This window comes from Eretmochelys imbricata, chromosome 15 (genome assembly GCF_965152235.1).
Source record: "Eretmochelys imbricata isolate rEreImb1 chromosome 15, rEreImb1.hap1, whole genome shotgun sequence".
Classification (NCBI taxonomy): Eukaryota; Metazoa; Chordata; order Testudines; family Cheloniidae; genus Eretmochelys; species Eretmochelys imbricata.
The window spans coordinates 9,352,604-9,365,943 of NC_135586.1; the positions used below are offsets into that span (position 1 = coordinate 9,352,604).

General features: G+C 45.0%; 1 protein-coding gene and 1 long non-coding RNA gene across 3 annotated transcripts in view; one reads left to right on the plus strand and one right to left on the minus strand.

The window, feature by feature from the left end:
* TAOK3 (TAO kinase 3) overlaps positions 1–7,806 on the minus strand; it is a 143,414-nt gene extending 135,608 nt beyond the window's left edge. The window contains exon 1 of one of the 2 annotated variants that reach the window (XM_077835460.1): positions 7,575–7,806. The gene's annotated coding sequence lies outside the window, so the exon portion shown is untranslated. Of the gene's footprint in view, positions 1–6,880; positions 7,168–7,574 lie in introns of those variants that run through there. The other variant, XM_077835461.1, reaches the window with a different exon arrangement.
* Positions 7,807–8,341: 535 nt separating this feature from the next.
* Positions 8,342–11,625, plus strand: LOC144275542 (uncharacterized). The gene is made up of 3 exons (XR_013348046.1): positions 8,342–8,683; positions 9,757–9,866; positions 11,473–11,625. It is a non-coding gene; the product is annotated as an uncharacterized LOC144275542 (long non-coding RNA).
* Positions 11,626–13,340: the final 1,715 nt, after the last annotated feature.

A 13,340-nucleotide genomic window follows, 5' to 3' on the forward strand; every position in this document is an offset into this window, starting at 1 on the left:
ATCAATTTTGGTCAGACCGATTCAGAATTAAGAATGCCACCCAATGAAATCAACATCCTTACCTTCTTCAAGGCATTACTTGTTCTACAATCCAACTCTACTGGGAGACGTGAAGCAAGATGCAATTACAGCACAAGGTGCAAGGACTGCACGTCAAAGTTAACTTCGGTATCCCAAGTACTAAAGCCATTCAGCCTCCAAAGTTAATTTTTCTGGATGACCTACACTTTCTTTAACGTTGCTTTATTAAGCCTGGATGACCCATTTGTGGCAAACTCTACTACTGCTGCGCAGAAAAGACAGACCTGAAGTCAATATAGTGAACAAAATATGACAATTCCTTTGGCTACAAATGGATTTTGGGGTAAGGAGTAAGGTATGCAACTGCATGTTCGCACACAGTTATTGGTTCCACTAAAGATGAATGAAACCAGGATCCATTTTAACCATAGAAACAGAAAGGGTGGGGAAAAAAGTAATCTATCAACATCAAGCTATTACCTGTTCAATAGCATAAAGTGCTTATGTTATTAACAAGTCAGACAAACTGGTTGTGTAAGCTCTGTATTAAACCTGCTATTTTTCTACCTCTACAAGTCAAATAACTAACCACTTCCTGACATGGAGGGAGAATCGAAAAGGATAGCCCAGCTACAAGACTAATCACACTAATATTTTAACTCATCTCTCTCTGATAAAGCAGGAAGAACTCTCAAGCTCAGAAATGCTCTACCCCATCTTAAAAAAACAAACACCCCACCCCAACACAGGATCAAAGGTCAAAGCAATAATCATGGCATCCTCATCCTGAAAGCAAAAGCTGTTCTTCTCCTGCCACACACACAATGAGGAAGTAAAAATGAGGCATATGGCAGATGTTTACAGTTCACGCTTTAAGAGTAATATTCCTTGCCTAAAATTAACGGTGTGAAATGGGGTTTAAAAAAAGACGCAGGGCTTGTCTACACTACCACTTACTTCGGTATAACTTACGTCACTCTGGGTTGTGAATAATTGACACCTCTGAGTGACATAAATTACACCAATCTATACACCGGTGTAGACAGTGTGGAGCTTCTCCCGCCAACACAGTTATCACCTCCCGCGGAGGTGGAATAATTAAATCAACGGGAGAGCTCTCTCCAGTCAGTTTACAGCATCTTCAGCAGCCGCGCTACAGCGACACAGCTGCATCAGTGAAGTTGCGCTCCTGTAGAGCTACTAGCGTAAACTAGCTTTCAGTAAGAGCTGTGCCAGTATCTTAGCTAACGATAACAGAGGCCTGGTCTGCATTAGGATTTTACATTGGCATAGCTGTCTCTCCAAGGGGTGTGACCCCCCCCCCCCCCCCGAGAGATATAGCTATTCTGACCTAGCCTGGTGGTAGACAGCACTAGGTCAACAGAAGAATTCTTCTGTCGGCCTAGCTACCACCTCTCAGGAAGGTGGATTACCTGTGCCAACAGGAAAACCCCTTCCACCAACATAGGTAACATCTACACTGAATCCCTACAACGGTGCAGCTGTGCTGCTGAAGCATTTTAAGTGTAGACAAGCTCAGAGGCAAACACTGAATTGAGAATTTGTCAGGAGCTTGAGGGCCACACCCAATTAGTGGGCATTAGAGCCAACTGCAGCTATCCTCATTTTTAATAAGGATCTGCGGCTCACAGAGAGTAGTTCCCAGCATGCAATAGGTTTCAGAGTAACAGCCGTGTTAGTCTCTATTCGCAAAAAGAAAAGGAGTACTTGTGGCACCTTAGAGACTAACCAATTTAAATAAATTAAATTGGTTAGTCTCTAAGGTGCCACAAGTACTCCTTTTCTTTCAGTATGCAATACTCCATCTTGATTTAAGTGCGGAGGACTACACTGTAGAACTTCACGAGCTGTGCTTTGGCTGCTCCCGAAGTGCATCTTTTGGCAGATTATTAAAATGTAAGGCAAAAAGTGCATTCCCTGAAGAATATAATGGGACGGGGGTGGGTTTATTTTTACACCCAGGTGACTACAGGTCTGTAGATTTATCAATACTGTATTTTGACACATGTTTTACCTAGTAAATTAAAACAATTCTTCTGGAATAATTTGTCTGTGATAAAAAGACTTTTGGGGATTGCACACTGTAATACCTTGCAAAAAAACTAATTAGCAAACAGACATACGGGACAATTTAACAATTGTTATCACCTAGCACTGAGCCAAAAGCAACCAATTCATTCTGTTTTAATTGATGGCCTTTAAATAAAGAAGTCATTTGAAAATGTTACAGTGCACAATATAATCTTTTCTTGCTGGTAGTTTTTTTATAAGGTTTTTTTTTTTTAAAAAAAATATGCCCATTAGAAAGGCCAAGGAAGCATCTGAAATTTGGTTACATAAAATCCCTACTTCCTGAGTACCTTATATATTTAATTTTCACTTTTACTCAACTACTACAAATCTTATTGGCAAGTTTTGGACCTTTTGAATTATATAAGTGTATAATGCATACCGTAGTTCTCCCTTTGTAGGCTATCACTGGATCAAATTTGCCCCAAATTTAGTTTCTATGAAAGTAAACTTACAAAATATTTAAAACTAATAATGTATTTCTGTTAAATTAAAATCAAATAGAAATAGGTTTTTAAAACAAATCATCCCCCTGTAGCATCCGCATCCCGAACACTTTTTGGAAGCAGGGAAACCCAGAAGTGAAATAAATCAGAAATTGACAAACTGATTAGTCTATTTTCATGGTACACATAACCAGAAATGTAAAAAGTAAGCCAACAGCCTATTGTCAGCTAGTGCGCTAACTCAGGTTTCAGAGTAGCAGCCGTGTTTGTCTGTATTCGCAAAAAAGAAAAGGAGTACTTGTGGTACCTTAGAGACTAACAAATTTATTTGAGCATAAGCTTTCGTGAGCTACAGCTCACTCAAGGTGCCACAAGTACTCCTTTTCTTTGTGCTAACTCACTAGCTAATGCATCCAAGAGCACTAAACAGCCACATGATTTTGATCCCTTCCTCCAGGGCCTGAGTTTTATTTCTCCAAATAAGAGAGTTTTTCATAAATTTCACATATGAAACATGCCCTTTCCTCTGACCCAGGATCTCCTGCAATAACTTCTATAGTTCCCACAGGTCTCACACACCAGGCCATCTGCCTGGGAGCCACATGTAAACAAGTGTCTTTCCCCTGACCTAGGGACTCCCGCAGGAGCCTACTTGCTCTCTGTAGATCTCACAACCAACTGTGCTGCTTGCTGGACTTATCTCACCACCTGGAAGGCAGCTAATTAGCTACAAGAGGGGGTATCAAGCAAAGCTCCCTTATAGGACCTTCCAGCCACTGCCACATAATGAAAAGTAAATTAGATTATTAACCATCTTTCTTTTTTTAAGAACAGAGGATGCTTATTTATAACTCAGGTAAAGAAAAATAGCTCTTTTTTAAAAGATATTTAACTTGGCCGTGTCCCTTTAACCTCACAATACCACGGAGATGTAATGAACAGGAATTGCCATATTCTGTCTAAGTGAACAGCCACATGAGACTATTTTGTGCACTAAGATCCTGATGCTGAGAAGGAGGTGAGTTTCTCATCCGATGAAGTGAGCTGTAGCTCACGAAAGCTTATGCTCAAATAAATTTGTTAGTCTCCTTTTCTTTTTGCGAATACAGACTAACACAACTGCTACTCTGAAAACTCTCTTAGGACTGAGCCCCACAGGAAATTACATATTTGATTTGTAGAACAATTCACAAATATGAAGACAACAGTAACGCAAATATGAACAGTTTATTGAAGCTCCTAGCATTGTTCCATGTGTATGCTACACCAAGCAGTGTGAAGGACCAGAAACCTAGTAAATGATTTTAGTCTAAAAAGAAAAAACTAAACAAATATTCCTGTCTACCCATCTCAAATGATTTCTGTATTAAGTTACTGAGTTTTCAGAGTAGTGTATCAACTGGCTACCACAGATAAAAAAAAGTTTGAGAGAGAAACAAGAGGAGAGGAAGAGGGCGGTTTAGATGTAAAACTGGGTTCTATTAACAACTCCACCACTGACTTCTCGGGCTGGGCACTTAATCTCTCTATACCTCAGTTTCCTTATCTGTAAAATTGAGCTCATACTTATTGTACCCGTCAGGGTTGTTTAGAAGCTTAATTGCAACTGATAAAGCTTCAAGTAGAAGCAGCTATGTGTATGCAAAGACTACTATAAAGAGAAGGGTAACACCAAGTGGTATGCCTGACAGCAAGCAAAATGTAGTTGTCCGCTGAATTAATATGCAAACCAGATACCATTAACTTGGGTTTGAATAGAGACGGGAGTGGCTGGGTCATTACACATATTGAACCTATTTCCCTAAATTAAGTATCCTCACACCTTCTTGTCAACTGTCTAAATGGGCCATCTTGATTATCACTACAAAAGTTTTTTTTCTCCTGCTGATAATAGCTCATCTTAACTAATTTGCCTCTCACAGTTTGTATGGCAACTTCCAACTTATCTGTGTGTATATATATATATATACACTCTTCTTACTATATGTTCCATTCCATGCATCCAATTAAGTGGGCTGTAGCCCACAAAAGCTTATGCTCTAATAAATTGGTTAGTCTCTAAGGTGCCACAAGTACTCCTGTTCTTTTTGTGGATACAAACTAACATGGCTGCTACTCTGAAAACTTTTTAAAAAGTGCAACCTTTCCTAAATAGGACCAGGTTCTGCAGTTATGCCACACGAAAATCTCCCAATGATTTCAAAGGCAATTTTACATAGAATCATAGAATATCAGGGTTGGAAGGGACCTCAGGAGGTCATCTAGTCCAACCCCCTGCTCAAAGCAGGACCAATCCCCAATTTTTGCCCCAGATGCCTAAATGGCCCCCTCAAGGATTGAACTCACAACCCTGGGTTTAGCAGGCCAAAGCTCAAACCACTGAGCTATCCCTCCCCCCAGAACAACTAGAACAACTATAGAACAACTGCAACACAGAACCCTAAATTCAATTATTCCTCCATATTCCACCCAATACCAGAGAGCTAGTACCCGCCTGCAGAACATATGGTTCCCTCCTCCCTGTTGCTTCTCCTCATCCTCACACCCATGCAACCACCACTAGTTATGCTAGTTTAGTCAGCAGCAGTTACATTAAAAGCTTTCTGAACTTTGCTTCCTTCTCTCCCATAGGGAAGATTTAAGATTTCATTTAATGAAGTGTACTTAATTTCTATTCCATTCAAAGACAACTAGTATGACAATGAAGCTCCCCGCCTTCTCTTGAATTTCGTTAGGTCAATGTTTGTAATATAAAGTTGTTGCTAAATGATAGTTTAGCAACAACACATGGAAATATTTAATATAAAGTAAAACCTTCACAATCTGAACTTCCTTTATCCAAAACCTGGTCATGACCTCAGTTTTCAGGTAAGCGTAACTTAGTTAATTGTTTCCCCCACAGCTGCTCCAGTTCTTCACCCACACTTTCCACCTCAGGCATCTTCTCTTCCACTTGAAGTAACCCCATCTGTGGAGTTCCTGAGCAAGACATATGAGCTGAGGACAGTTCACCATATAAAGACCGACATGCTGAAGTCCTGCAAAAGCTCCACAACTTTCTCAAGGCTAGCTGATATCTCTGGGCAGTGACCAGGGTTCTTTTAATAAGAAAGCTGGTACTTAAGTATATGTCTGTAGGTGCGTAAACATGGTATCTGGCCAGGAAGTTTGGAAGGCTACACACAGATTAAGAAACCATGGGGGCACAACTCAAAATCTGTTAAGTCAACTATTCCAATTACCTAATACTTTCAGGTGTCCCTGAAGACTAGGTAAGCAAGGTTCTGCAGTGTTTTCTGTCACTGAAATTAGTGTGGTGGTGGTGGGGTTGTCTAGAAATATGGACTTTTGACCAAATTTTGTAACAAACCCTAAATGCTGTTGATTATTTTTTGATCTGTGGATACTGGAAGATGCTTTGTTTTGTTAAGAAAAATACAAACAGAATTCTGTCACTTCAGATGTGGTCAGCACCAGAAAGCTGTTATGTCTGAAAAGCTACAGAGCTGCTGCTACCTATTACCAAAATGTGATATCACTGAGGCAGAGAACCAGCTGAGAAGGATATGCAACAATAATTTTCTGAATTGTACAAGACTGTGTACTGCATAGCTTTCCTGTATCTCTGCTTCACTGCCTCTCATCTCCTCAAATCTCAGCTGAAAACACACAGATTATCTCCCTTGGTTTTGATATTCAGTTTCTCTCCTTCTCGGTTACTGTTTAACCCTAACTATATTACTTAACTCCACAGCATATTGGAGAATACACCTTCTGCAAAAGACACTATATCTATAGTTACATTGGATTTGATGGAGGGAGAGGGGGTTATTCTTTAAGAGCCCTTTCTCCGCATAACACCTTTCTTTTAGTACCAGCAGTGACCTGTACTTCCACCCTTTCAACATACACAATAAAAAGGCTAAGAAAAAGGTTAAGTTAAAAGCCAAGTGAAGGCTTCTTTGTGCACTACCATTCTCAAATATATATATTTATTTGGTAGTCCATATATAAGAAAGAGAGAGAGAGAATTTCTAAAGAATCAGTCTTTTATAGATCTTGAGCTATTTTACAAAGGACGAAGAATTAGTCTTCACAACACCCTTGAGAAACAGGTATTTGTCTCGTTAAATATACGTGGAAACTGAGACACAAACAACTTCCTTAAGGTCACGCAGCAGCCTAGACAGTGTCACAGCCCGGACCCAGATCTCCGGATCCCCAGTCCCCATCGCTCATCCACAACACATTTCTTCGTCCTTAAGAACGGGACCTCCGTAATCCTCGGCTTTGGATTTTAACACACAGCTAACCTCCCCTACCTGCTGTATTCCTTTCCTCGCCGTCACTACTTCATCATCCAGCCTGCCAGGGACAAGAGGTGGCCCAAAGCGCTGGCCCGAGGGACCACGCTCCGCCACCCCAGGAGCAGCAGGGACGAGCGTCTGACGGTGGTTTCCGGAGTCGTTTCTTCGGACGGCACTCTTCCCCTCCCGCCGCGCCAGGCGGTGACAGCGCCGAGAGAGGGGCCGCGTACCGCCCCGCACCCAAGCGCCACACGTGCCGTCCCGGGCAGCGGCAGCGCAGAGCAAACACGCCGCGGGGCCCCCGTGACTTCCCACGCGGCGGGGGTTAGCGACGCGCACGTCCCGGCCGGCCCGGGGCTGGGCACTGGAGCTACGCCGGTGCCTGCCCGGGGCTCAGCCCGGGGCGCTCCAGGCGGCCCGGCCCGCACACGGCGGGGCAGCGCCGGCCCCCGCCCGGCTCGGTGGCGGGGCCCGCCGGCTCCTGCCCCCCGCCCCGAGCACCCCGGCGCGTCCCGGGGCTGCCCTCACTCAGCCCCGCGGGCGGGGGCTCGGGGCACTGGGTCCCGCTCCGGGCCGCCCCCTGCCCGGCTGGGAGCGCGTCCCGTACCGCCCCCTGGGATAGCCGGGGGCGAGAGGCGGCGGCGGCCGCCCCCAGCCGCGCCGCTTCCCCTCCCCGAGTGCGCTCGTGGCCAGGGCGCCTCCCTCTCACCTGCCACCAGGGGCCGTGCGGCCGCCGTAGTTCGGCGCTGTCCGGCGGCTGGGTCCGTCCCGGGGCCCCGCTCCCTCCGCTCCACTTCCTGCCACGGACCCCGCTGCTGCCGCTGACCGAGGTGCGGCTCCTGCCAGGCGCGGCCAATCACTCGGCTGCCTCGGCGCTCAGCTCTTAAGTCTGGTCAGTCACTTGGGCGAGCCGGGAGATCGGCGCTCGACTACGCAGCCTGCCCACTCAGACCAACAAGGGCCGATGGGGCGGGGAATGGATCGGCGTCTGACTAACCAGCGGCTTCCACAGACCGAGGGGGGTGGGGATTGGCGCTCCACTACGCGACCTTAATCGACCAGATCTGTGGGACTGACCCGGGAGGTTTTTGGAGGAAACGGATCGGAGATCGATTCATAAACCTGTCGCTTCAAGCTATAGGGCCGGCGTACCTGGTTCCGCGCTTGATTAACCACCCTGATCACTCAGCGCAGCTCGGGCCCTGACTGGTCGAGGAGGGATCGGCGCTCGATTGGAATCACTCTGGGGCAGCGGGAGGCGGTTAACCCTTTGTGGGGAGAGTGTCTCTCCCTTCCCAGGCGGGACTCGAATGGGGGGCGGGGGGTCAGTTCCCCCGGGCGGAGCTCGCATGGGGGGCGGGCCGTTTAAAGGGGCGCGTCCTAGTCCTCCTCCGCCGGCTGGGCTTACACCGGGGGAAGGCGGGGTCTCCGCTGCATCCACCCCTTCCATGGCTGGCTGCGTCCCAGCCGGGAAGGTGAGCCGCGTCTGCCGCCCGGCCGGCCCGCCCGCTGCCCCGCCGGGGTTCGCGCCCGCCCGCACGGGTCAGGCCTGCCGGGGGCGTCCCGGGCCCCCTGGGTTTCCCCCCACATCGCTTTCAGGAGCGGCGGCGCGTCACTGGCGTTGAAACCCACCCTGCAACCCACTTGGCCGCCGTGGCTGAACCAGGCTATTGAAAGAAGAGATCTCCGAGTGGGGGTTTCCTCAGGGAGGCATGTGACTACAAACCAGCCCTTTCCAGCACCCGTCCTAGGCCTTCAGGGGCTGTATTGGCTGCAGTCGGACTCGCAGCCGGGACAGCTGAACTGGTGATAGCCCTGGTGAGAATTTTCCCTAAAATTCCCTTTAAGTGACAAGGCCAATGGGCAAACTGTGGCTTTTACGGCAGACTTGCAACTTGTTGACACCATTATTTTAAAAAAAGAAAAGGAGGACTTGTGGCACCTTAGAGACTAACCAGTTTATTTGAGCATAAGCTTTCGTGAGCTACAGCTCACTTCATTGGATACTGACTGCATCCGATGAAGTGAGCTGTAGCTCACAAAAGCTTATGCTCAAATAAATTGGTTAGTCTCTAAGGTGCCATAAATCCTCCTTTTTCTTTTTGCGAATACAGACTAACACGGCTGCTACTCTGAAACCTGTCATTATTTTAAAATGTTTATAGGCCACCTCTGTTGAAGAATTTGGATCCCAAATTAAAACCACATTGCTCTAAATCACTTTATCCAGTTTAATTGCCTCTGCATTAGGAGTTTGCACCTGTATAGCTAGGTCAGTTTTTTAGTTACACTGTTAGTGCTTTCTAATACACACAAGGTTTAACACAAATGTATATGAAAAACTGGAAATAGGTCAGGTGAGGGAGGAGGGATTATTGACATAACAAGGGGGAGAGAAACTGCTTGGAAAGGTGGATTAGAAGGCAGAGTTCACAGGATAAGGACAGAGAGTCTCCCAAGTATAAAAAGGGGTGTGGTAGAAGGTGCACAGTCAAGGGTGGTAAAGGAGACAAAAGAAACAATAGATCTGATAGGATTATGATGAGTAGAAGTACCATAGTGAAGGTAGAAGTGGGAGTAAGATGGAGATTCACAACATCATTTCTATTTCTCAGTTACAGAATTTTTTTCATAGCTCTTTCAGTTGGATCTGTATATAGCCTTTCATTCTTCCTGGCTGTAAAGGTCCACAGTAGTTCCAAGCAATCTCTGTCACTGGTCTCCGTCCACAGCTCTACTCAGTCTCCTTTCCCAGACAAGACCTGATAACTACAGTTGTCCCTCACCCCGCCTACCCACCATCACACCCCCACAGTACAAAAATTCCATACCACCTTTATCTCACTCACTACTATGGTGCTTTGGCTTTTACATCCTGTGACTTCTCCCAGCAGGCTTTGCTCTCAGCCTAGCATCACCTGGTCCTTTGGGACTAGAAGTCCCAGGATGCCTGACCAACAGCAGGCTACAATGGTGTGCCAGGCATTTGAGAGCCAGAACGGTATGTTACAGATTTTCTGCTTACAACCATTTCATTCATACGACAAATGTATAGAATCCATCTCTGTTCATAATCCTGGCTTCAACCTTGACAGGTTGTTTTGGGTTTTTTTAGTGCCAACATGTTGATTTTTTTTACATGCTGTGAGCATGAGTTCTGTATCATGGCTACTCTGTGACTGATAATAGCTGATATTGAGAAGGCAGAACAAAGAAATCTTTCATCAAATAAAGGAATGTGCATATACAAAGTAAGTGAGCCTGTGATGGGGGAAAAGACCTTTGATAGAAACGTGGGCTATGTGCAGTAGTTTGAGTAAGAGGCATGAAAGCTCTTGGGGCGTGGACAGTTAAGCTGCTGCATCTGCAAGGAAAACATAGCATTCCTTAAAGCTAACCCTCCTCCCTTGGGTTCCTACTGAATGCCTGAGAGATGAGAGCATGGGGTGTCTCCACAAGACTAATGCTAAACATGAGCAGTCTGGCATAGAGGGAGCACTACAGCAAGTGAGAGTTGGGTTTTGATCACTGAAAACTTTTGCCTCAGCAATTATACTGAGTACACTACAAAGAAATGTGTGTGATGTTGTATTGGTAAATATAACCAGAACTTTGTAGGACATGTAAAAAGACAACTTCCTTCACGGAAAGAAGAACCAATCTGCCTCAGACAAAGGGCAGTTGTTGAAGGAGTGTGTCACAGGGTGACTGCCCTTTAAGGAGTCCTGCTTTCAGCCTCACTTGTGTCTAGTTTACCTCTCAGTCCAGGAGTCAAGTGATGGGGGGCATGTGACTAAAAACAAGGCTTGCTGGGGGATATAAGGGCACCCTGAGTTGTCTTAAGGGATATACTTAAAGAAGATGGTTGGTTGTATGACTCGCTCCTTACAGAAGATGCGGGGAATGTAAGTTTGTACGAGGTATGAGTGGTGGAGCATATGCCTACCAGCCAGCCAAGATAAAGGTCTCAGTAGGGACTGGGTTAAGAATACAAGTACTCCTTTTCTTTTTATATCTAGGGCTGTGTCCCAGCAGGAAGCTAGGTGGAAGTGATCTTGCTTTGAAGTTTATCAGACTCCCAGAAAGGGAGGATTATTGTGAACCCCTACAAAGTGAAGTTTGATTAATTGGAGAAGGGAAACTGAGGCAGTAAAGGTACCCAGAGACAGAGTGGGTAAAGTATCTGTTACACATAAGATGTCACAAAGATGTTGAAGAGGGACGATGAATCAGAGAGAGGCAAGAAGTCTGACTCCTGGGAAGTCGGAAGGCATTTCAAGCATTAGGAAGGTGGTGTAATTCTATTAATAACTCCTAAAATAGTAATATTTACAGGGGTGTTTTCACATAAGACTCTCATAGTACTTTCATGTACAGTACTACAGGCATACATCACCACTGAAATACGGCCACCTCTTGGTTGGAATGCAACAACCAGGTAGTGCACAGAATGCTGTGAAACACTGGAGAGAGGGAAGCTTTGGCCAAGACACAAAACCGCATGGAATCTCCCAAAGATACATAAAGCTGAAAAGATCTGTTTTTAAGGTCTCGTATAAAAGAGCCACATGTGCTAAACTTTACAGTATTTCATTTCTCTATTGCAGAAGAACCAAAGGTGAGCTACTGTTGCTGAATGTTATGGAGAAATGCCACAGAGCTGAGTGTAGGACCTTGCAAGCTCAGCCAATAATATTTACTTACATTCATTCTCAAGTGTGCAAGTCAACATTTGTTAATGTTTGCAAGGAGAGAAGATCCTTGGCTTGAATGTGTAATAAAAGGGTAAAGCATTACACATATTCAATTGTTATACTCATTCTGTTCATAATAATGGGAAGAACCTGATGACCTTGACGGCTTGTCAGAACCCAGGTTTACTAGTTTTGGCTCACTCTGCAAGGCTTTTGTGTTTCATCATTCCTTTAATTTTAGTATTCCGTCTCCTGGTTGGAGGTTTACACTAGGTGGGACACTGATGTTTCAGTGACTCAACATCCAGTGACTTTGGGGGAACATATTGTGACAAATGTGGTAAGTGCTCAGTTGCAGCTCTGCTAGGTACCATACAAGACAATCAATATCGTTTAGGAGTTTTGTTCTCACATAAAAGGACTAAACCAGATTAAATCTTGTTTTTATCATACTCATGCTAATTGGGGGTCAAAGCATCACATCTTTAATCCTGCAATTAGCTCTGTGCAGACCAAAGTGCCTGCCTCTGTGGATGTGATATCTGGGTCTGTGGGAAGGGTATTTGGAATATTCAGAAATTAGAAAACTGATATGCTCTGAAAGATGCTAATGATTTATAATGGATTAAACCCACTCCTGCCATGTATTTATGGAAGCTGTTATTCGTAGGAGTGATGTAGCTATGTCAGTTAATGGATGTGACATCCCAACACAGTGACAGCTTGTCAATGACACAGGAGGGTGAGTGTGTGATAAGTAGACAGGAAAAGGAGGAAAGAATGGGAGAGATGCCCTGCCCTTTCATTTCAGTCCTCATTCCTGTAACACCCTGCTCAGTACATGATCCTGAGTAGCTGATGATGAGCAGAACCAGATCATCAAAATCATTGTGGTTTGTGCCACAGATGTTAAAACAACCACTAGAGTGAATGAGGGAATCATACTCATTTTCCATTGGGCCAGTGAGTAGGTGAACCCATCCCTCTAGATCTGAGAAGCCCGGCAGAGACCTTCTCCCCAGCTGAAAAGTAAATCTCCTGGGGCAGGAGCATTGCAACCCGTGGATAAGGGAAGTGTCTGAATCTGAAGTATGTAACAATGCGTGTTTTATACACTGGAAGAAAAACAAGCCACAGCTGAACCGATTTACACAAGCTGTTAGGAAGTATGAGGCAAGAGGATCCTTGACAGCTCTTATGCGCCCTCTGTTGTCTCCCTCCAAGCAGTATGGGAGATTTTACTTTTATGTGGCAGGTGCTCTCACTGTAGATCCCAAAGCATTTTAAGAACCAGGCCTTAGTGCCATACAAAAACTGCTCCTGTTTAAAAGTGTTTATTTTTAAAATCACATTTAAATGGTGCAAACCCCCTTGTGAACACAATTAAATTGCTATAAGCCAGTTACAAACAGATCTAGCTTAAGTTGGTCAGTTACCAAATTAAGCTAAATTGATAGTTGTATACATACAGACACTGAATGCAGCTCCCTCCGAGGTACCAGTCTCCTGCTGCAGTCTTAGCTTCCTCCCATGACATTTTGATAGCTTTTTCAATTCTGCTTCTGTTGTGCACTTCCATGTTAACCTTGGTCTACCTCATTGCCTCTTGTCCCGGGGGGTTCCTGTCCAATGCCTGTCTTGCTGTTATTCAGGTCTTTACTCCATGTGTGTCCTAGCCATCTCCATTTTATTTCCATAATTTCCTGTCCTACCAGTTTGTTTCATACATAATTCTTTGTCATTTTATTTTCTAGCCATCTGATACCGAGGACTTTCTGAGG